Here is a 26,490-nt window from a genome sequence, read left to right as displayed (position 1 = left end):
TTTATTTAACTATATAACACAACATACCATGTATGTATATCTATATATATATATCTATATATATATATATATATATATATATATATATATATAAGTTTCAACAATGCATCATTGATACATACATTAAATCCATGATGAAAAGTGTGTTTAAAGTGAATATATAAGCATTTTGACTCTTTTCTAATTTGTACCATATTGTTTCCTTATGTAGTGTGTCTTACTAGAAACATTGTCTTCATGTGCTTGCACCTAGTACATTTCATGTGTCAAAATCAAACATTATAAGAACTTGTCTTATGGAATATTTGGTTAGCATGAAGTTTTCTTAGTTTTGCAAATAGGTTTATGAATTTTTTTTACATATATTTACATATTTATGCTCTATGAATAAATGCATTATTTATAAATGGGAAAAAGTGTAAGCTAGATTTTCAATCACATTTTTTTATTTTGTTCACATGGAACTCAACAATTTATCAAAACAAACACTCTACTTAGTTTAGGAATTTAGCCTAGATTATTCTACTTGAGTTTATAAATGGTTTTCTTGTCAACATTCTTTCTATGGCAACATTTTTTTTATGAGTTTATATGTATTATATGTAATTTGTAGAGCCATCTCCCATACACCCCCCAACCGCAACCTATTACAGTGTTGGGGGATCTATTATACATGGTTGGGCTAGATCATGTAGCCATAATAGAGTGTATGTTCCACTCATATATCCTCCCTCCAACATAAGTCAGAGTGTCAGAGGAAGTGGTTATGTCTCTATTGATGATATTGCTACAAATATTGGACCTTCTTCACCTATTTCAGGTATGCATTTTGCATTTTTACTCCTCTTTAAACTTTATGTGTTTATATCTTAAAATTGTCTTTAATTTTTAAGTCGTCTTCAATTGATGTGCTTGAATTTAATGTATATGTTATTATGCTTCTAGTGTGTGTGTGTGTGTGTGTGTGTGTGTGTATATTATGATTTTTATACCCTCAACAAGGTGAAGATGAGGATCAAAATGCAATGTCGATCCCTTCGTGGAACGACACTATAGCCAGTATCAAAATTGAGGATGTTAGGGCCCAACATACATAGATCACATGAGAGCTAGATAAAATCTCTGCTAGTTCACCTATTAGACATAGTTGGTATCTGATGTTGGATAACATCAACAGGTTGATCGAGACATACCAGAGGGTGGGCCCACAAATCCATCTCCTATATTCCATACATAAGGTTAGGAGGTTGGAGGTTAGAGGGCCACATACTTGGAACGCAGTGAAAGACGCCACCAAGAACCTTGATATTCGTGGGGACTTGTTTGACATCCCTCCGGAATTTCATGCTAGACATATTAGTCTAATTCTACTAAAATATTTTATGAATGTTGATGAACCCCTTTGGTTTATGATCAATTCATTGGAGCTTGGGGCCAGTTCCCCCACCATGACCAGGTCCCCATTTATTTTGTAAAGCATATATATGCATATTTTGTTCTACATATGAGGTCGGATTACACAAGCACTGGATCTAAGTTTTATGGATCTAGTTTTGGATGTAGTTATGAATGTGTCGGGGCCTGTAGAGACTCTGCACATGTAGCACCACCTCCGATATTGTTTCCATGATCATCTTGGAGCATCGTCTTGCTGACATAGCTAGAGCAGTCATCATATCTTGGTGTTGAGACTAGGCATACTATTGTAGATAACATGTAGAGGACATTGGCCATTACACATGATGCATTGCATGGAGAGATGAGCTCACCACCTTCGTTGCCTCATGGCCCACTAGTTGCATTACATGATGACTCATGTCTTGAGAGTCTAGGGCATGACCAACTTTTTTCATATGCATGTATCGTCATGATACCATCTGCGACACTTGGAGGATGAACGGCCCATGTGACACAGACCAGGTACATATATCCGAAACTTTTGACTCTTATCATCAAATTTTACATTATTGATACTAATAAGTTTCTATCAGATTGCATTTATATTAATAATTTCATGATAACATTCATGCACAACCCAACTACAAACATGAGCTTCTAAGGTCATTTGAGGGAGAAATTTGCCAGCTAGATTAACCTCCTCTAGTGCATGTTTCCATGGCTCAGTCTCCTCCACCTCCACCTCCACCTCATAACACTCATGGACTATCAGTTGAGGTGAATTTTTTTATTCTTACGATTTCAACATTTTATTTTTTGAGTTACATGTATGCATGTTAATTAATTCATAAACTCATTATAATTTTTGTTTCTCATTGTGTACACATGCCCAGATGCAGACGAGTGTCAATGCTGTAGTTATTGTAACACTCTCCTCCCACATTTACCCAAGTTAACCAGTCCAATGGGGTAAACATGTGACGAGAGGCTACTACAATATGATTCAACTCTCCATGTACAGTTAAGGAAGTGGAACGAACACAACACAACCAATCTGACCTTCTACACATACCATAGAACCTACAAGAACCAACCAACCCTTCTAGGTCATCAATCCTTGTGACAACTTGACACTTCACTGCCCTAGATCCTCAGTCACTCCCATGACATGGGCATGCATGCGACTAGGACCATCCAGTCACTCTCAAAGCATGGGCATGCAAGTGACTAGGGTACTTTTCAGCTAGTTCTGAGCCTGCGACTCCGAATTATATGCAACTTTTTCAAGGCCAAGACTTAGGCCACTACCTAGAATTCCATGAAACTTATAGGAATGAAAAGTAACATCGAAACAATTATACAAATGAAAATACTTGAAAAAATACTTGGCTAGTACCCTACTAGCCATGACAGGAATTTTGTCAAACTTGTCACAAATATGCATGCTATAGGTCATAACAATAGATCTGAGCATAGGGGTATCATACTTATTTGAGAATTACTGAGATGCATTGATGCCTTATCACATTAGTTGCATTATCATCTATTATGTCATCTATTCATTTTACATTTATTTACAAATCAAAACATGATGAGAGCCATAAATCATCTCTGTCATAAAACATGCTCATAGCCAACATATAACCAACACAAGTAACAAGGATACATCATCCATAAATGCCTCATATGAACCAGTACATTTTCTCGTAAAATACCAAGGAGAAATAATTCTTATTAACGAATGATTAGGCCAACCAGGTTCGGGACTGCCACATACTACCCGACCATAGATTGGTTGAACCAAATATTTTTTCAACTAATCACCTCCTGCCATATTCCAAGAATGAATGTGGGACTTATAACCAAAATCAACCAGGGCTTCCCGAGGCTACACCACCTCACCCTCAACAATAGGAACAAGCTTTACCACAATCCCCAATGGATCACTAGGCCATAAACAATAAACATACAGTACCAAGCTTTACCACAATTGTCACCAGATCACTAGGCCAAAAAAAAACATGGATGTGACAAGATCTATCCACCTACACCGTGAGGGATTTGTCTGTCCCAACTTCTTGGCCTTACCGTGTATCCCGCCATTCACCGGTCAAAGGATTTCTAGGCCTATGAGGTCTCCACCCTCTGGGATTTAATGTGTATCCCATACCGAGATTCCTAGGCCCAATCAAGGGTACTCACCATTTATCTTTACCGTGTATCCCTACATTCACTGGTCGAGGGATTCCTAGGCTCAATTGAGGTGTTCACATTCAAAATTTACCTTGTATCCCATCTTGGGATTCCTAGTCTTGTGAATAATCCTAGGACCACCTCACTCAACTTCGAGTCTATCCGACAATCTAGCTCAACCACATACAAAAGAACCCACCACACCATGGCTATCTAAAAATGGAAAGGCTAGGTTGAAAAACATTGTCACACCTAGAAAAACCCCTGCCCATGACAACAAGAAACTAAGAACACACATGCATAACCATGCATGCTAAATCTAACAAGGAAATCACACATGCAAATCGATACCTACAAATAATTCTATTGTAGCTACTAGATCCTTCTCTTTCTTTCTTAATCTTTGCTTCCTATTGCCTTATTTGCTTTTGTTGATCCAATGTTGAAATGCTCCAAGAAAACTTTAAGTGTCTTAGAGTGCGAGAGAGAGAATAGATAGAGAGCTCCAAAATTGAACTAACAAAAGATACCAACTGATCATCATAAGCCTTTTTATTAATGAGGCCTCTATTTTCTTCATTTTCCATTATTTTCCTTCATTTTCCTCCTCACATGCAACCTGTGACCTTTCACCTTCATTTTCTCCTAATTTCCATTATTTTCATAAATAAAATGCTAATTAATGTCATTTTTCCTTTCCAAATCCTTTTCCATCGCCTTTGCCAATTTCCTTAACCATAATAAACCAAATGAAGACCCACACTAGGATGACTTGCCCAACATTCAGCTTGGAATAAGTGTCCCATTACTGCGGTTATTATTTTTCTTTTATTAACTTTTAGTACATGGAACTTTTACCAGGGTTGTTGCAGTTATGTGGACACATGAGTGGGATGTTGGGCATGGAGGCATTAAGCCACAAGAATGGAAGCACCAAACCTATATTGATCATACCCCCACCCCACCTGACTTTCATTTTCACTCGACCAAGTCATAGGTAGGGGACTATTTAAATGCACAATTCAAAATAATTTATTTCTAGATTGCTTATTTTGTACAAATAATGTTTTCATTAATTTTAATTGAATGTGTTATATTTTAGTATCGGATTATGGATGCTCACTCTTCGTAGTGGAACATACATAAGAGTTCTAGAAGTGATGCTTTTGAGAGTGGATCATGGATAGTTTGTATATTTTCAGGCCCATTTCATAGAGCACATTCACATGTGATGTACAGACTTTGTATATTTTCATACATGGACAGTTTATGGATACGTGAACATTATTCCAGTTTATGGATGCTTATTATTTCAGTTTGTGGATGTTCATTTGTATAATGTAATTTGTATACATTTTCATTTGGATAGTTTATTATCATACATAGCTAACAAGATAACAATTTTGACTTCTCAGGAAATAAACTAAGAAAATAAGTACAATATTAGACTATGAAGCAAGTCATTTTGATACTTAAAATGCACTAAAATATATGTCCATGGTTCAATTAAAGTACACAAATAGGATTGAAATATATTTTAAATTCAATTTAAAAGATGTCTTCAACTAGTAATGTTCAACTAATAACTTGTTTTACTAAATTGTATTTCTTTTGAGGCCATCTACAACAACTTAGTCATAACACATAATATAAGTTATGCGTATTGGAATTTAATATACCAAAAAACAATTAATGATAAGTTTTTAGATAATTTTATATAATTTTATGAACTTTCCTAAATTTAGTTGGCTATCAAATGTTTCAATCAATTCCTTAACTTAATACATCCAATTAAGAACATTCAAGAAGTAAAATTTTACAAAATAACAATTTTGAATTCTAGTTTCATAAACCGAGGAAATAAGTCCAATCTTAATATGATGCAAGTCAATTTAATACTTAAAATGAACTAAAATATATAATGTACATCAATTTAATATTAATTTGTAGAAAGTGTCTTTTAGTTCAGACAATGTATGCTAATTTAAAAAATTAATGATATGTTTCTATAATTTTATGCACTTTCCTAAATTTACTTGTCCATCCAAGTATTTCAATCAATTTTTTTTATCTGAAGACCTTCAATTAAGAAAATTCAAGAAGTAAAATTTTACAAAATAACAATTTTAGTTGACATGTATATATATCTATGAAATTTCTTGCATGCTCAACATGAATACTATACACATAACATTTAAAAAATTAAGATGAAAATTTGTAATTAAATCTAAATCTAAATCCCTATTGATTCTAAATTTTAATTAAATTTTAGATCTATGGGGTTCACATAAGGATCTTATCCCTAAAAATAAAACCTCCTTGGAATTTGGTGTACTTTAGAAACTTCGGCACCTCAAGGAAACTAAATCTTATATAACATATATGTACACCATAATGAATCCATCCTAGATTAGAGGAAAACATTTCTCTATTCAAAATTACAAAAGTATTCAACTGTCACTTTTATAAATTACAAAAATCATACATTTGAGATCTCTTATACTAGATTAGAATACACTTGACTATTATAGATCCAGCTTCAAGGCTTTTCATTTGCCTCATCTACTCATTTTTCCAATGGCTCATAGGAATGCAAGTCTCTCGAATATGTTCATGGTTTGATTCTATCATCTTCAATCTCCTTGGTTCACATTTTTTTCTATGAGATTGGTCTGAGATGCTATGACTAGATGACTGTATTGACAAGATATATATTCATGCATAAAATATCAATAAATGATGTGATCAGTTTGTTTTTAAACTTTTCAAGAAAATGGCCCATCACAACCATGTCACTAATTTGGTATGTGAATTTCCCATATTTATATGGTCTCACCAACCTATTTTTCACCTGTGTGCATCGCATCAAATAGTAGGCCATGTTCTCTTCATTTCCTGTGACAACAGTGACATCAAAAACATCGCCTACAACCAAAATACAAAATATGCATTAGTTAAATACGTTCAAGAATTCAATTTATAGATGAAAATGTTAATGATAGATGGGCCACATACATTGCTATTGACGATGCTAGAAATCCGTCAACCAAGGGGTCTCCCCATTGTGAAGTCCCAATAAGGCCTCACACCATTTGAGATAGGAGCCTCATCTGGAATATCCATCTAGTTTCCATGTATTCTTATAGATTTTCCTTGGCTCTAACTGTCAGCAAGAGAGAGGAACGTGTGTGTGCCTTCAAAAAGAAAGTAAGTGTGCCTGGTGAATGTTCGGTTGTAGGTGTGTCAAGGTTCTTCTACTATAGAGGGAAGGAGAAAGTGAGCCTCCAAGAGAGAGGTAATAGTACAACCCTAGCAGAGAAACACATGAATAGAAAGGATCCATCTAGCATCCAACGGAATATTCCATAAGGTGTGATAACCATTGCAACCATTATATAAAAGAAATATTTGTCTAACATCTAGCGGAATAGTCCACAAGGATGCGACCGTTATAGAAACCATTACAACACATCCTCAATATGATAAGTAAAAAAATAAATGAAATAGTTCAACTACTTTAGCACAGATGAAAGCAAACATGAATTACAAACATCCACATAATAGTCTTATAAATATTCATAATCCATGCAGGAAGAACATGTTGGCAATGATACTTCTGATATTAAGTAAAATTCGCAAGACACATGTTGTAGAAATTTTGAATAATAAACACTTATTCACAGAGATTATCCCGATTATACACTATTGCGGAATACATGCATAATACATAACCTCCTCTACGTTGATCATCAATTTAGCAGCATTAAAAACAATGAAACATCAATCGCATGCACACATTAACACAGTATGTAACCCGGGGAAAGCATACAGCGGAAAACCCCACACTATCTGTATATTATAATGATTGAGAACATGTAACAATACATAGTACAATACTCCTCACAAGTACTCAGTACTATCTCCACCTGTTACACACAAAACTAGCTCAGATCCGAACAAGTCACAGGTTCAAATCTCCTCTGCTACTTTGCCTGCCTCCACTGCACTATCCAAAGTGAAAAATCACGTGAGCACAAGCTACAATTTCCTTGGCATTGGCCCACACTGCGCAGTCCTCATTGGCATAACTCAATCCCATTGATTGTGAAAGATCTATGCACAACTATAGTCACAACTAATAGCAATCTCAACCTCTAACACCTGTCTCCACTGAACTGTACATGCACTGAGTTAACTGATGTATTATTTAGTTGCTTTATGAGTTAATAACTAGTGAATTAATTAATAATTAATTCACATAACTCATCACTAGTGTATTCTACAGTTAGACTAAATAAAACTAGTTTAACCAAGTCAAACTGAACACAACTCCATCAACTCCACCAAACTCAACCACATGAGTTCTAACTGATGTCCTGCATGCAATAGCTCAACTGACCCACAAAGAAAGTTTATTTCCTTCTGACAGCTGCATGTGCCACATCTGTAGCTCAAACTAAAGTGCTCCAAGAGGATAAGATAATGTTTATAGTCCAAATATTATTATGAGACAATAATATTCGACTGTTCAATTTTTAGCCTGGCAGTCTAAAAATAGAAACTTGCCTATATGTCTAAAAATAGAAGTCCATCTATTTTTACCAACATGACCAATCATCCACAAATAGCATCCTGCAACTCATAGACCATGATCCATATGTCTAAAAATAGACTTTGCGCCAAAAATAGCCTGCGGGCCCACTTAGTGAAGGTGACTTCTTTCCACTAAACTCCAACATCTTGCTGCATTCTCAACACTCCCTCTCAACAAGATATGGATTATCAGCAACCCCTATCCTGCCTTGGTGGTATTCGAATTTGCTCCTGGTGAGCGCCTTCGTCAAGATATCAGCATCCTGATCCTCCGTTGGAATGTATGAAAGTAACATGATTCTCCGCTGCACACAATCTCTGATATGATGGTACCTGATGTCAATGTGCTTAGATCTATCATGAAATACAGGATTAGCTGAGAGTTTAATGCAACTCTGGTTATCACAGTAAATCACAGTAGGCTCCAAGTAAGAACTGAACAACCCGACCAAAATCTTCCTCATCCATATAGCCTCGCATGCAGCCAAACTTGCTGCCATATACTCGGCCTCTGCTGAACTGAGTGCCACGGATCTATGCTTCCTGTTGTACCAAGAAATTGTTGTTAACCCGATACTGAAGACCCCTCCTGATGTGCTCTTTCTGTCCGTTGGGCTCCCTGCCCAATCTGCATCCGTGAAGCCACATAGCTTCACCTCATCCTCCTGTTTGTACCACAATCCATATCCCGATGTGCCTCTCAAATAACGCAATACATGCTTGCCTGCCTTCTAGAAGAGCTTGGTTGGCTTAACCATAGCTTGTGAAAACTAGTTAACAACATAGCATATATCGGGTCGTGTATTGACCAGATACATAAGCGACCCCACCAACTGTCGATAAACAGTGGCATCCACTTCTTCTGCTGAAGTGGCATCCTCCTTCCTCCAACCTCCAAGAAGAGGAGTATCAACAGGCTTGCAGCCATGCATGTTGAACTTCTCCAATATCTCCCGAGCATACTTACCCTGAGAAACAAATAGTCCATCACTGCGCTGCTAGATTTCCAATCCCAGGAAATAATGAAGGAGGCCCAAGTCCTTCATCTCAAACTCCTTAGCAAGATCATCCTTGCATGAAAGTATCAACAGCTCATCACCTATTAGAATCAAATCATCTACATAAAGTACAATGATAAGCAACTTACCCTCCACCACAATCTGGTATAGGTTAGGATCCGCCTCACTCTTGGAGAATCCAAGTCCAGTGAAATAGCTATCTATCCGTGTGTACCAAGCACGTGGTGCTTGTTTCAACCCATACATCTTGAGCCTGCACACATGCGACTCGCTACTGAAGATCTCGAAACCTTCGGGCTGCTCTATGTACACCTCCTCCTTAATGACTCCATTGAGGAACACAGTCTTCACATCCATCTGATGAATGTGCCACCCCATTTGCGCTGAGAGAGCAAGAATCATCCGTATGGAAAAATACCTTACGACAGGTGCAAAGGTATCCTCATAATCGATCCCCTCTATCTGTGAAAAGCCTCGGGAAAAAAATCTTGCCTTGTACTTCTCCACACTCCCATCAGCTGCCTACTTAACTTTGTAGATCCATCTCGAACCCACCACTAATTTCCCTTCCGATCTTGGGACAATCTCCCATGCACTGTTTCTGACAATTGAATCATACTCTTCCACCATGGCGTCTACCCATGCGGGATCCTCCACAGCTTCCTCGAAAGAGGATGGCCTAGTCACAACACATTTGCTCACAAGAGCCATGTATCCAGTGTACCGATCAGGTGACTGTCTCTGCCTGCGTTGGGCTGTAGGTGGTCCTACAACTTTCTCTGCATCTTGAGCTAGTCGCTCAGCTTCTATCAAGCACTTTCGCCCTCTGATGGTTGGCGCTGCATGAGTGGTCTCTTCCACTCCATGAACTTCGTCCTGTGGCTGATCCATGTCCTGAAGCTCATCTTTAGGAACTAATAGCTCCTCATCTGCATGCAAGTGTGGCTCCCTCTCAAGGGAACACTTCATGGCTTTCTCCTCCTAAAATTTTATATCCCGTCGCACAACAGTGTTGCCACTGTCTGGAAAATACACATGATAATTGTGGGGCGTATCAGTGTACCCCACAAATATCCCAACCTTTGCGGTCGGCTCCAACTTATTCCTGGCATCCTTCATCACATGCATGTAAACGCTAGCACCAAAAATCCTCAAATGAGAAAGATTAGGATTCTTACCAGAATAAGCCTCCTCGGGTGTACTCATGCCAAGTATCCTGTGAGGACAATGGTTCTGCACATATACTGTTGTATTGCATGCTTCCATCCACAAGTGAAGGGGTAGGCCCTGATCATGCAACATCGCCCATGCAGCACCCACGATCGTTTTGTTCTTCCGCTCAGCAACCCTGTTCTGTTGTGGGTTATGGGGAGCTATGAGCTCTCTTCGAATCCCTTCTGCACTGCAGAAATCCTTGAACTCGCCAGAGATGTATTCACCACCATTGTCGCTCCTAAGAGCCTTCACCTTCTTCCCCGACTCCTTCTCGACCAGTGCTTTGAACTCATGGAACTTTGAGTATGTCTCGCTCTTCTTCTGCATGAAGAAGATCCAACACTTACGAGAGAAATCATCAACAAAGATCACATAATACCTATGTTTTGCTGTCGAAGCTATTGAGAAAGGTCCACACACGTCTATGTGAATTCTCTCAAGGATCGTCGTGGCGCGACTATCCTTCTCATGAAAGGTGGCTTTCACAAACTTTCCCAAAGTACACCCCTTGCACTGATCTGACTGCGCAAGAGTGCCTTTAGGAAGCCCTGTAGTGATCTGCTGCAGTATCTTCAAGGCTCCATGGTGAAGGTGACCCAATCTCCTGTGCCACAACTCGCCATCATCCCGGCTCACCAATCCTTCTTCCTTGCATGCCATTGTTGTGCAGCCATCTACATGCAACTGATAAAGGTTCCTCACTCGAACCCCTATCTTCCGGGTTTCTCCTATTGTCTTGTTGCGCAGGAAAGCCTTTCCCTCACTGAAAACAACATCATATCCCTTGTCTTCTAACATCGCCATAGAGATAAGATTCTCCTTCAATCCTAGAACATGCATCACTTCCTTCAATACAAAGGGTTTACCAGACTCCCTCTCAAAGGAAATGGTACTGATACCGGTCGCACTGTATCTACCATCATCGCCCATCTCAATGTGCACTCCAAGATCTTTCTCCTCCAGATCAGAAAACAAACCTCGATCTCCTGTCATGTGAAAAGACGCACCACTGTCCAAGAACCACACTGATCCCATCACACTTGAAACCAAGCATGTGATCAATGAAAAATCAAGCTCAAACTGCAAGGCTAGAGCCTCTCCTGCTGCAGATCCAGCAACTTGCTTGTTCTTCTTCTTCTGCGGACAATTAGTGGCATAGTGTCCGTGCTGGTGACAGTGAAAGCACTTCACCTTGGACATGTCCTACTTCTTGCCTTTCACACCAGACTGAGAAGCCTTCTTCTTCTTCCCCTTCTTTCCTTTGGTAGCCAAAGCACAATTTTCTTCATCAGTTCCCTTTGATGAAGATCCGTCCCTGGTATTCCGCCTGATCTCCTCCTGCACAAGATTTGACCAAAGTCTCTCCCATCCTGGAAATTTCTCCCGACCATTGACAGAGTCCTGATAGGAATGCCAACTCTTTGGAAGACCAAGGAGAGCCAAGCTCACCAAGTCCTCATCATCGACAGTCACCCCCACACTTCCCAGCTCATCCCTGCACTGAGTGAACTTTGTGAGATACTTGGGCATACTGTCTCCCTTCTCGCGTTTGATGTTTCTGAGTTTATCTTTGAGCGCCAGCTTCCTCTGATCGCTCTTGCTTTGGAATAGATCTGTCAACACTTTCCACATCAAGTATGGAGAAGCCTTTCCATGCAGGCTGGACACAATGTGATCCTTCACGCCCTCCAATAGAATCCTTCGACACTTTGTTGTCTTCTTTTGCCAAGCATCAACTTGCGCAATATCAGTAGGCTTTGGGACATCAGCCTCTATGAACTCCTTCAGCCCATTATCATCTAACATTGCCTCCATCCTGTTCTTCCATGCAATATAGTTTGAGCTGCCCTCAAGAGCATACTCCAATCGCAATTCGTTGAAAGATATTGCCACGTTGATACCAAGAAAACACTGCTGCAAATTCGAATTCCACCAGCTCCAAACTCAACCGCCTCTGATCTATAATTCATGAGAACAAAGTATTTCTCGTACAGAGATTGACTGTATGGGCTTTTACCAGATATATCACCTTCCAAAGGAAGGATGAATCCAGAGGCTACCTGGCCCGATTACAGACTCTGCCTGAAGAGATAAAATGTAAACACTTTCTGAATAATAGATCTGATGATCAATAGCTCGGATACATGTAGAAATTTTTAATAATAAACACTTATTCACATATATTATCCCAATTATACACTATTGCGGAATACATGCATAATACATAACCTCCTCTACGTTGATCATCAATTTAGCAGCATTAAAAACAATGAAACATCAATCGCATGCACACATTAACACAATATTTAACCCGGGGAAAGCATACAGCTGAAAACCCCACACTATCTGTATATTATAATGATTGAGAACATGTAACAATACATAGTACAATACTCCTCACAAGTACTCAGTGCTATCTCCACCTGTTACACACAAAACTAGCTCAGATCCGAACAAGTCACATGTTCAAATCTCCTCCGTTGCTTTGCCTGCCTCCACTGCACCATCCAAAGTGAAAAATCACCTGAGAACAAGCTACAATTGCCTTGGTATTGGCCCACACTGCGCAGTCCTCATTGGCATAACTCAATCCCATTGATTGTGCAAGATCTCATGCACAACTATAGTCACAACTGATAGCAATCTCAACCTCTAACACCTATCTCCACTGAACTGTACATGCACTGAGTTAACTGATGTATTCTTTAGTTGCTTTATGAGTTAATAATTAGTGAATTAATTAATAATTAATTCACACAACTCATCACTAGTGTATTCTACAGTTAGACTAAATACAACTAGTTTAACCAAGTCAAACTGAACACAACTCTATCAACTCCACAATCAACTCCACCAAACTCAACCACATGAGTTCTAACTGATGTCCTACATGCAATAGCTCAACTGACCCACAAAGAAAGTGTATTTCCTTCTGACAGCTGCATGTGCCACATTTGTAGCTCAAACTGAAGTGCTCCAAGAGGATAAGATAATGTTTATAGTCCAAATATTATTATGAGACAATAATATTCGACTGTTCTATTTTTAGCCTGGTAGTCTAAAAATAGAAACCCGCCTATATGTATAAAAATAGAAGTCCATATATTTTTACCAACATGACCAATCATCCACAAATAGCATCCTGCAACTCATAGACCATGATCCATATGTCTAAAAATAGACATAGTCTAAAAATAGACTTTGCGCCAAAAATAGCCTGCGGGCCCACTTAGTGAAGGCGACTTCTTTCCACTAAGCTCCATCATCTTGTTGCATTCTCAACACATGTATACAATGAACACCACTAGCCCCAATAGTGGAGTGTTGGAGCCACTCCTTACTCCCCAAAAGAACTAGCTTGTCTCTCTAATGTATTGCGAGAGGAGCCAAGGTGAAAATTCCTTTTCTCATATAATAAGGGTGTATAGATAATTAATGGAGTGATGTTTCACCTCCCTTGCAACTCTTTGACTACTCGCATGACTGTTTGACTTCATATGACTTTTCAATTTTACATCACCCTTCATTTTTTGTACACGTCCTTCGGACTTCCACTTTACAACACATTTTGAATAGATAATTACAAAATCCACCATAATGATGTGGCATATGATGACTCATGACATAACAGGACATGATGCTGCTGACATGGACTGAATGATGACATGGAAATGTCAAGCCATTATTTGTTGCTCCTTTGTCTTCAACACAAGATGTGCAATGCTTCATCCTCATGATAGAAATGATTTGTTCTTCATATCTACCCTCCAAATGGTTGTGAATCAGATGGAGTCTTCATGTGGTCTTGATCTTTGATATTCTCTTGTAATCTAGTGTTCCTTCATCTTCTCGCCTGATGATCATCTTATCTCTTCGGCTCCATATGTGTCTTCTAGCATGTCCTCCTTCTCCATATCCTTTTTCATCATCTTTCCATAGCATGACAGAGTACTTGCATCTGCAATCCACTCGTGACAAGATGACATCAGCCTGATAAACCCATACTCTCAAATGATGTGTGTTGATCCACTCACTGAGCCGGAACTGGGTTGCAGGCTAAGGAAGAGACTCAATGACTACACAATTGTTCAGCTCAGGAAGTCAAGGGTGAATCTTGAGGCTTAAGACTGTGCAATGAGCATTTTAGGATGGACTGGGCAGGAAGATTGCATAGTTTTGGGACTCAGTGAGTCGGGCTGAAGGGGTTTGCACTATTTTAGCCAATTGTGTAGTTCTGGAAGGTAGAGAAGACTTTTTGATTGCACAATTTCACAACTCAAGAGCTATATAACTGGGCTTGAACTTATAGATTGTACAATTCATAGTTGGGGCCAGGTTGGAGGGCTGAATTGCGCAGTTTTGTAGGCCAAGGCCCAGGCTTGAGCACTGAAATTACGAAATGCATAGTACTATAAGGATAGGAGGCAAAGTGATTGTGTAGTTGTAAAATTCAGGAGCTCAAGACTGAGGCTTGAGGACTAATATTGTGCAATGCACAATGTTGGGTTCGATGGAGAGAAAGATTGCATAGTTCTGGGACTCGTGGGTTTGGCTTGAGAACTTAGGTTGTGAACTGCGCAGTTCTAGGAGGAAGAGATGACGCATTGTTCCATGCCAAGAGAAAAGGTTGTTGCTTGAGGATTTGGATTATATAGTTCCGCGAGGGCCTCTTTGGGGAAACTCCTACTTGGAATTTTTTTTAATTTGGAAATCTTAGGGTTTTTCAAGAAATTGTATGCTATATATATATATATATATATATATATATATATATATATATGTTACTTGCCCTAAATTTTACAACCCCTTCGAATCCAAATTATAATTTGTAGATATATGTTACAAGACCTTTGCTAACGTCCAAATCATAGCTTAATGGTAGACGATTATTTGGTTTTCTTTTCATTCGGGTGTAGATTTTTTTATGCTTGACCTATGGCCTGCATGTATACAATTATACAACAGGATTAGCCTAATTGTTGAACATATAGTGCATGTATATATATTGTATATAATATACCCTAGTTAGAACCTCTCGACCTAGGAACAAATTTTGACCCCACCCCACCCCACCCCCCCACCAACTAGTATACAATGTTACTCTACTGTTATACTAAATGTTTTGTTTCACGGAACAAAAACTCTATTGAATTGGACTATTATGATACTCACAATGCAGTTAAGTAATTGTTACAATTCTGTAGTCGACTGTTAATTATTATCTCCTAGTTTGAAGGTCCTTTTTCATATTATTTCTCATTTCTTAAATTAATTCAAGTCTGTCTTGCTTAGAATAACTTCTTGTTTTTTTTTTGTAATTCTTGTCTAATTTTGGGGTTCAATTCTAGGCTTTGTTTGCTCATTTCAATATGATGAATATGTTATTATTAATGTAGAACAATATCTTAGATTAGTTGAGATTTTAGACAGTCCAATAATATGGACTTTTCTCCCTTCTATTGTTTCTTTTGAACTACGAGAACTATTATGGCTAGTTGTCTCCTGACGACCTTGGCCCAGAATGAACCAATATCAGTTTTTATAACACTTTTTTTTGTTTCTCTATTGTACAAGAGCATCTGAACACAAATATTTTCTTTATTGTTTAAAAGTGACCCCTAGTATGATTATGTGTGTCAGAAATTAAAGTTATGACTTAAATGATGATTACACTATGCTTTATGTGCTCAACTATGTTTTCAATATATGTTTCCCACACTCGTAAATTCTTCCTCTGCTAGATTATCAGTTGCAGTACCTATGTAATCTAATATTTTTGTTTTAACTGTATGAAACATGCTTACAACAAGCTGAATTCTTTCCTTCATTTGTTATCGAGACTTAGAACTATTCCCTGGATTTTGTCATCATCTGGCTAGGCCATGGAATTAATATAGTCTCTAATACCTAGTGTACTAAATCAATTTTATTTTGGACAGAGATACTAACTCTTATGTTAGAAATTTTTTTCACTCAGGTCACTCAATTATATCCTTTACATTATTCAGTCAATTCTTTACCCTCACAAAATCAGTTTATGGAGCAATTTACATAACCAAATGTTCACAAACACAATTTACATAAACATATCACATAAATAATTTACAAAACCATTTCACAAATTTTCTTTATAGAAAGACATATCTTAGAAGAAATATCCACCAGAATCATACAGAATCACTTATCTGCTCCAAATTAGTAGATTGCCATAGGAAATCACCTAGAAAGGGATAATTCTCCTCCCAACCAATGAGCACAATATCCCACCATAGCTCCCCCTGAGCCAATTTCCCTTCATAGAAATCTTTCTTGGAAAAAGAACACATAGATTTGCACAGAAATTCCATTAGCCCTAACCAACCCAAGAATTTCTTACTCAAAACTTTCACAGACTAATAGGTATGTATATAAGTTCCACTGTCTACAACTAGCTCAATAAATTCTCTATGGCAGCGTCTTGTGTTACATACACAACATCCTATCTGAGGTAATGAGTTCTCCTCTCCTCTTTTTCTCCTCTTTCTAGATTGCCTCAGGTTCCTCTCATACCCTCTTGGCACGGAGAGGAGTAATTGTCCATTAATTGCGTGATAGGTAAATCCTCATTTAGCATTTCTACCTTCCCATGATTCCTTGGCTGACCATAACTAATATTGGTAATTTAATTACATTACATTTGGCTTTTTATTAGCCCATAGTCTGCCAAGTTATTTTTGGTAGAAGCAATAAAATATTTACTCTTCACCGAGGGGTATTACATTATCCCATTAAAATGTGTTTTTTTTTCTCTTTCATTTTTTTTTTAAGTTTTTCTCTCTTTATATACATATGCATGAAGTTGATGAAGATGATATTGAAATATATTAACATGTATATTCAAATAATTTATTAAAATACTATACTAAAATATTTATAAACAATATAGGAATTATACACCTTCCTCACACTAGAAAGTGAAAATATAAGATTTTTTACTTTTTTTTTTTAGTTTGATATAAAATTTTGTTACTTAACATGAACAAAATATTTACGTTGTAAGGTGTTACTCTTTGAGAAGAACTTTCCTGCTTCCCACTTGTCATCACTCTGTACCTTTGGATTATATGTTAGACTATTAAAGGATGTTAATCCATTTGATCATGGAAGGTGAAAGTAGTTGGAAGAAACAGTTATTGATAACCTATCGAGCATGGGTCATTTCTCTTTTTCCCTGTATTATTCACTGCTTCTGTTGCTGAAGCTTGCAAACTCTCACAGGGCACTAGAAATATATTGTTATCATTGTCCTCATATGAGAAGAATAGACCCTGTCAGGGTTTCTTGGCGAAGAAGGCCAAGACCCTGACACCCTCATATGAGAATCCTTCTCAACTGTTGAATGATTCATGAGTAATGTGTGATAATTGGGAATGAGGCCATTTGTCATGGTTTCTAACTCATTTTTTCTTGTCATACTCTATGTATATTGACGTTGGCCTTTATATTATCTTTAGTGCACAACCTTGTGCAAATGTCTAGGCCAAGACTGTGCCACATTCATATGAGAAGCCTTCTCAACTACTGAATGATTCATGAGTAATGTGTGATAATTGGGAATGAGGTCATTTGTCATGGTTTCTAACTCATTTCCGTTCCTCATACTCTATGTGTATTGACATTGGTATTTATATTATCTTTAGTGCACAACCTTGTACGAATGTCTTTACAATTTATTCATAGCAAAGATATTGAGAGCCACTATATGTACAATTAGTTGTTCCGCTAATCTAGATAGCTATAATTTGAAACCAAATCATGAATTTTTAGATGAGCAGATGCTTCTTCGTGTTGATTTTCATCATTATTCTCCAAAACTAGCACTGGGTAAGGGCATGTGCCTTTTAATAGATGGAACAAAAAATTTCTCACCTATATATATGAAGAGATACACTCATTTTTTTAATTAAATCTTGGAGTAATATATTATTTGGTTTCAAAGTGATTCAAGATTTATGGGCGAAGAAGGTCGTGTTCGCATTGAGGGAGTGCAAGCTTGAGTATTGTTCATTATGGAAGAAGTAGAATACTAGAGAAGGGCATGCAAAATACTAGAGATGGGTGTGCATCGTTGGGGAAAATACTTGTTCCAAACTTGTTGTTCTCTCAGAGTCCTCCTCCAATATTTTCGAATTCGTTCATCAAAACCCCAACAACGTCGCCTACCTTGACTGGGTCTATGGGGTTTTCTTTGATGGGGGAGCTTCCATGTTCAGGCTTAAGTCATCCACCATGATACCCTTTTTTCAGGGCTTGAAATGGCTTCCTTGTAGTGAATTCTTTCAAGGTTTGGTCGTTGCCAAGCCCGAAAGAAGGGATAACTTCATAAATTCTTATAGTTTGAGCAACGACGATCAAGGGGATGGAGGAGGGGAATATAATGCCCTACTGGAAAAGGAAACATAGAAACAGTCGAAGACTATTGAGCAGAAGAGTGGCAGTGAGAGATTGAGTTGGCTTCCTGGGTGGGCTCAGATGATGCAAAGACCCTTGTAGCGTCCATTTCCATATCCCTAATTTTCAGGTCATTTGTGGCAGAACCCAGATACATTCCTTCCCTCTCCATGTATCCAACCTTCAATTTCGAAGATCGCATCATCGTGGAAAATCTCTCCTATTATTTTAGAAAGACAGATGTGACTGATATAGTAACATTCAAGGCTCCCCCAACTTTACAGGAAAATGTATACACTGCAAGAGATGTCACCATTTGAAGTTGTTAACAATTGTCAATCAGTCTTCCATGGAGATGCTATAATTTAACCCCTTCTTTTCAGTCATCTGCATTATTTTTGTTAGCTTTTCAAAGATAGTAACTTGTACCTTTCTTTGAGGTCAGAGAATTCATGCAGCAATTTGTCCTAACAGAACATTTGTTTTCAAAGAAAGACTCAGTTTGTTGATTTTTTGTAGGGATCGAATCTGTAACTTTGTTGGCCATGAATATTTCACTGAGATCGGTAAAGTCCCTCTTTTGTGTGTTGAATTTCAATTTGATAAGAGATGTAATATTTGGGAACAAATATTATTCTGTAGTTGTTAATAATTCGAGGATATTTAATGCTACTCCTAATTAGTTTTATATTTTTGGAATTAAAAAATCTTGGTCTTTGATTCCTTCTACTTGTTTACTCATGATCAAATTCTATTACCAATTGAAAATTCTATTACCTACAATTTTCATTTTTGCGACAAACGCTAGTAAAGAAACAAAATTGCTTAAATTTTCTACTTCTTTCTTCTATGCTATTTTTTCCTATTCTACTACCACAAAATTGCTTAAATTTTTTACTTCTTTCTTCTATGCTATTTTTTCCTATGCTACTACCTTAGGGTGTTTCCTTTGCAACATGTGGTGCAATTGTTATTTTATTTATGGTTGGATTAAGAGTGAAATACTTTACCACATCTTATTCAAGTTGTAATATCAACAACTAATGGAAAGAACATAATGATATTATTGATGTTTTATGATGTTTTTAATTAAAACTAACCAAATATGTATATTCATTTTATGGTTGGATTAAGAGTGAAATACTTTACCACATCTTATTCAAGTTGTAATATCAACAACTAATGGAAAGAACATAATGAGGGTGGTATTATTTATGTTTTATGATGTTTTTAATTAAAAATGACCAAATATGTATATTCATTTTTTTTATGGCCGACATTGTTTTTATTTTGAAAATATACTATTTTTTTGTTATAGTCGTCACCATTGTGAATATTTTATTTTTATTTTAAAAGTGACACTTATAACTCAAGATTCAACATGGAATGAATTACACATCTCCCTCATATTGGGTTTGGGTTATATAATGTCTCTGATGTAAAAAAGAAATATAAACATAAATCCATTTTAATTTTTTAAAGAAGAAACATAATTCCATTTTAATTTTGGATCTATAATGATCAAATCCCTTAAAATGATTTTTTTTTTTTTTAAATTGAGAAATAAGGAAAGGCTTACACCTCCATGTAATGATTTGGAGTTAAGATGGATCTTAACCATATTCTTTCTAATTTAAACATAGAGTTAACACTAACACAACAATATTAACAAATGTGGTTGATATAATTTATTATATGATAATTTGTTATTTGATAATTTGCATAGTAATTTTATAATTGCATTAGGTAAATGTGAAAAAAGTAAATATGGATTTAGATATAAAAAGTGGTTAATATTTTAAATTTAATCTTTTGATGTAGAGGACAAGAATAGTCCAATATCTTTCAATGTGAACATAAGATAAAGATTTGAATTTAGAAAAGATTAACTTTCCAATGTTCAAAAGAAGTAAGTTCAATAGAAGTATGTGTGTATAACCATCTTAACTCCATATATGTCATTTATATAAAATGATTTCTTAAGAAGTGAAAATTGTTTTAAATTGAGAACAAAATTACACCAGATACATCTCAATACATGATAAATCTATAATTAAGATGAATCTATACCATTACTTAATAATAATGTTTATATATATATATATATATATATATATACTAATAATTTAACAATTTTAAATTTAAAAAATTCCTAAATATAAAATATTATTAAATTAAAATTTACGATCCAATCTTTAACTTATACTTTAAAAAGGAGTAGTCTTTGAGTGTGACTTTTTGGAGTTTTTGGCAATTTGTGTGGAGAATTTGACCAAAAAAATTATGGTCAAATCTTGATTTGTGTTGTTTAAACTGTTTTTTTTCTGCATATATGGATTCAATACCCTAGGGCACTTGGATTCAACACCATGTAGCACTTGATTATGAAGAGTTCACCCATCAAACTTGTGACTTCAATGGATCTGTGTGTGATTCATTCAATGCCCTAGGGCACTTGGACTCAACACCGTGAGGTACTTCGATTATGAACAATTCATCCATCAAACTTGTGATTTCAGTAAATCTCTATATAATTCTAGACAAATTAAATCACAAAATAAATAAAACGACTTTTCAAAAAATCACACTTAAAAACTACTCCCTTAAAAAATAATATTTAAATTAATAATTTAAATAATATTAAATTATTAAATTTTTTTAATAAATTAAATTTAAGTTAGAAAAATTTAAATCTTAAACTATTATAAATGATGTAAATTTACAAAGTTAGATAATCACATCAAACATACTTTCGTCCATGTATATTTTTCTATATGGTATTCGTTCTCATAAAGAAATATAATACACAAATACATTTTAAATATTTGTAACTAAAGATTATTATTACATAGAAAAAAATCAAAATAAATAAAGGATTTCAAAATAAAAACATAATTTTAACATTATTTAAAATGTATTTTTATTTATATTTAATTTTAAGTGATCAAATAACTTTTAATTCCCTCTAAAGTAATATGTAAGTATATTACAATGTTTTAATCATTGATAAATTAGTTTTCTTTAAAATTACTTCTCAAATATTTTATTATTATTAAATTTATTAAATATCAAATATTTATATTATTTAGTGATTTATTTTATGTCAATTTTTAATATTATTTAGGTGTTGTTTATTAAGGTCATAAATTTGTTTGGAAAGTTATTTTTAGTTGTAATTTTGTGATTTTTTTTTCAAAAAATTTGATAATAGGTGGGTTTGAATTATTTTTTGATAGTGGAAATGGATTCAGTACCATAATAAAATTCCTAAGCACCCAAAACTCAAAAATTTGACATCTATAACACAGATTTCCCAAAATTTCTACCAAATTGTAACAAAAATCATGCTGGAATTTCCACTATTTTCTAGATGAATTTGTAGCCTCCTTAAACTACTCTATTATTTAGTGATTTATTTTTATTAGTGTTTGATTTGAACGATCTATAAAATTTTGAATAGACCATTATTAAGTGTGAAAATATTTATTGATTCAAAAGTTATATATAATGGATTCCTCTTTAAGTGTGACTACATATATGGATTTAACGCCTTGAAAAACTCTTGGGGCACTTTGATCGTGCAGTTCACCCATCAAACTTATGATTTCAATAAATCTCTGCCAAATTTTAGACAAATTAAATTGAAAAATAAAGTTGAAAACTTTTCAAAAAATCATAGTTAAAAAAAAATCAATATATAATCTTACAAACTTAATAAAAAAATTACATTTAAAATAACTAAATATCATTAACTTATTTTCTCTTCACAAGACACATCATAATGTTTAGAATGTTTTAATCATTAATAATTTTATTGCACTTTAAGATATTTCTCTATCCATAACTTTATTGCATCAAATACATCTTCTACATACTTTCTTTATGATATAGAAGTTTCAGATATTTATAATAGATAAAATAATAATATAAAGTGTAAAATCAAATATAATTATTTTTCGATGAGATATTTTAATTATTTTCAATGAGATTTTAATTATTGATAAATTCATTATGATTAAAACATTTTCCCGTCGTATTTAAAAACTTTTATGCATGGCCTATGATATTTTAATTATTAACAATAATTATTATATACATAAACATAAAATTTATATTAATATAATAATATAAAAATATTTTACAAATATAAATAATTTTTTAAGTTAGAAAAGTTTTTATTATTCAAAAAAATATATATAAAAGTGTCAAAATGCATGTGGTTTTATTCTAATCATATTTTAGATAATGATATAACTATATAATATAAAAAAGAAAAATGGCTAGTTGAGAGGTTCATACTAGTTGAGAGGTTCATAGTCTAAAAGGCCTAACATACAGAAAACTAGAAGAACAAGAAAAATGCTAGTGATCATAATGAGTCAAGGTAGTAAAAGTAAGATTATCTGAAAGAGGAAGAGAGTGGTGAGGAAGATTGACATGGTGCTAATTTCCACTTTTTCAACACAAATATAAATATTTAAAAATAATTATAATTATAATTTTAAACACATATATTTATAAATTTAAGTTAAATCCGAATGAAATTAATCTAAGTTCATTTTTAAAAAACTTCACATCTCTATTCTTTTTAATAAATATTAAATATTTATAATTACAACTTACAAAAAATTATTATAATAAAATATTTTATTCAATATTTATATTGAATTTTTTTATTATTGATTTTTTTAAGTGTATAATTATATATATTTTTAATTGGGTAATCTATCACTTTAAGGATTAATGGAAATGTCTCTTTTCCTGGGATCTATTAATTGCCACAAGTAACTAAGCAGGAGCCTAAGGGTTTCCACAAAGTCTCTTTTTGGCTAGGAAGAGAAACATTCAAGATTGTGTTATCTTTTTTTGGTAGGTAAGCACCCACGGGGGATTTGAACCAATGAACTATCACAAGGAGTGCCTTAACAGTGCACCCATTCACCGTCAATCCAAAGTCTCATGGGCTATTCAAGATTGTGTTATCATTGGTGACTTTGTCATTCTTTTGTGTCAACGACCCTCTTATGTTAGACATCAAACTCCAAGCTATTGTAAAAAATATCTACCATATGCTAGGAAACTTTCACTCCAAATCATTTATTCATATCCATAGGCACAACAATAAGAAGGAAGACTTCCTTGCAAATGAGGGGGTTCATCTACTAAAAGAAAACCTTAAAGTAGATGGGGTTCTAAGGTTAACCCTAGTTCCTTAAGCCTGCTTGCTATCAATATTTTGTAACTGTGAGCGTCTAGTTGGTCGTTTTTAGAGAATCTACAAGCTAGCATTTTTAGAACATTGTAACCCCCCATGTCACGACCCCACACTAGTGGTGACTTCCAAACACACGTGAGCACGGTGCAACACTGCCTAACTCTTTCGTTCCCCACTACTTGAGTTTACGAACTATGCCTAACCTTCAACACTTAGATTATTTTCTACAAGTGTTCACTTCTTCTTTTACAAATGCAGCAGAAACAATCATACTTCAATTTCATTCATCTTCTTACATTGCGAAAATAACATATAAATACAATGTACAACAGTTTACACAAATAATAAAGGGAATGGAAACTCCTAATCAAGTTTGCCCAATCACTTATAAAAATTTTGCAATTAATTTATAAGTACAATCGTTTTTACATAGTCGTGCAACCTTCTTAACTAGCTTGCCCAACTTTACCAAATTATTACAACAGTCATGCACTACTACCTCGACACCTTGCCCGTCATGCAACCCATGCTCTCCAATCATTCAACAGCATCCCATGCCCTGCGGAAACCCCAAACTCGGTTCAGAAATCAACTTTCCCAGAGTTTCGTTCAGCCCGCCTGGGTGGGCACATGGCCCAACTGCCTAGGAGGATGCCATGTCGTGCCCTTGCATGGCTTCACCCAACCTATGGTTTTGCCCAAACTCCTTTGATTGTCTTCCCTTGCCCTTTCTCTGCACTTCTTTGTGTTTGCGAACTACTTGGTGATGCCTTGAACAAACTCCTTTTTGTTCCATTTATATGTTTGCTGCCCAAATGACACACCTATTTGTGTGGGTTGGCACCCTCACATGCCCTCCACTGACCTTTCCGTGTCGTTCAACCAACCCATTGTTTGGGTGGACGCCCTCGCTTTTTCCAGTTGACCGTTCACTCTACCCGGCTGACCCGTGAATGCATCCCTTCACTTCTGCGTATGAGTCGACACTTGTACGTTTGGGTGGACGCCTTTTGTCAGGTCCACACACAACCATCGCACATCTGTTAGTCGCCCAACTCGTTTACATGCCCATGTTGCCTCCGCACACCTGTCGCACTCCTCTCGATTTCACGCCCGTTGCATGCCCACTACATGTCATGCCCATTATGTTGTGTGAGTGTCTGCTCGTCGATATCATGTTTTTGGTTAAATGTGCCTGGGTGACTTGACCTCGGTTATGTTTGCGCGCCCCTTTGATTCACCCATGTGTGTTCAGTTAAACACGCTAGTTTCCCAAGTTTAATTTTTCAACTCTCCACGAGTTGGTGGGTTGTCACGAGTGCTCATCCAACTCAAGGACCTGGCATGCTCCCCAATTTTAAAAAGTTTGTTGCCCTCAACAACACCATCTCGGAAAACTCCATTTCCAAGACTGAATCTCGCAAAGTGTCACCAACTCCAACATCAAATGTTTATGTTTCCTAACTCCTTGCCTCCATCACACGAGCCTCCATCAAGGCTCATGACTCCATGTATGGGTAAGACTCCTCAATCCGTGGTTATCAGCCACAACTCGTCACAATGAAATTCCGTAACTCATATCATGTTAATCCACCATTTATCATCATCATCATGTGAGCTATTACTGCCATACTCCAACTCAGCTTCACCATGCATTTGCACATAGTCGACCCTCATGCCTTGAACTAGTTGGGTAGATAATCCAACCATTACGTCCAATATATGAGAATGCACATCCTCATGCCTTAATCAATTATTTCCTTGAGCACTTTGTCACACCTGCAACTTCGATCAAGAACTCTTCTATCTCCATGCATCAACCTAACCAATACTCATCATGCCATATCTAGGTCCATGAAGAAGTCTCCATCTCATTTGCGATATGTTTCCCATCAATGTTATCGTCCATGTGGTTCCAAAGGTCATAAAACAACAACCACGTCCCTCTAAGAATCATCTCTATCTGTTGTGAGGCCCTCCCCCAAAGGCCCCTTTGTCATGGTGGTGCAACACCTCCTCCTCATCAAGGCACTACACTCACTCATCTCCAAAGGTCTAGTGCATGACAAGGGCTAGGAAGTTGCTTCCCTGACTCTCATCCACCCATGTGTCTGATTGATGTTATGTCCTCAAGTAATCATGCACAACAAAAACCTCTTCCTTCATACATCCAATCTTCTCAAGTTTTCCCTTCGTCAACTGAAAGTCATAGATGCCCATAGCATATCTGCAATAATCCACAATACTAGCTGGATCTCTACTTGCATACTCACATCCTTTTGCTTACCTTAGAAGAAGCACCCAGACCTCCTCTCTCCTCAGCAATCCAATGATGAAGCTCTATAGTATAAGTCACATCTTTCTTCTTTGCGATGGGTGGAGCCATTCCTCCACCTCCATCCTTCTTTTCCTTCATGGCTCATGCAA

At 36.1% G+C, this 26,490-nt stretch overlaps 1 pseudogene; it reads left to right on the top strand.

Moving 5' to 3' along the window:
- Positions 1 to 19,168, top strand: part of LOC149165303 (uncharacterized) — a 40,596-nt pseudogene extending 21,428 nt beyond the window's left edge.
- The last annotated feature ends 7,322 nt before the right edge of the window (positions 19,169 to 26,490 follow it).

Source organism: Pinus tabuliformis, chromosome 5_1 (genome assembly GCF_031772625.1).
Source record: "Pinus tabuliformis cultivar Carrire ecotype Pingquan chromosome 5_1, CPIR1, whole genome shotgun sequence".
NCBI lineage: Eukaryota > Viridiplantae > Streptophyta > Pinopsida > Pinales > Pinaceae > Pinus > Pinus tabuliformis.
The sequence above is the reverse complement of the archived record's forward strand: the minus strand, read 5'-3'. Positions and strand labels throughout refer to the sequence as shown.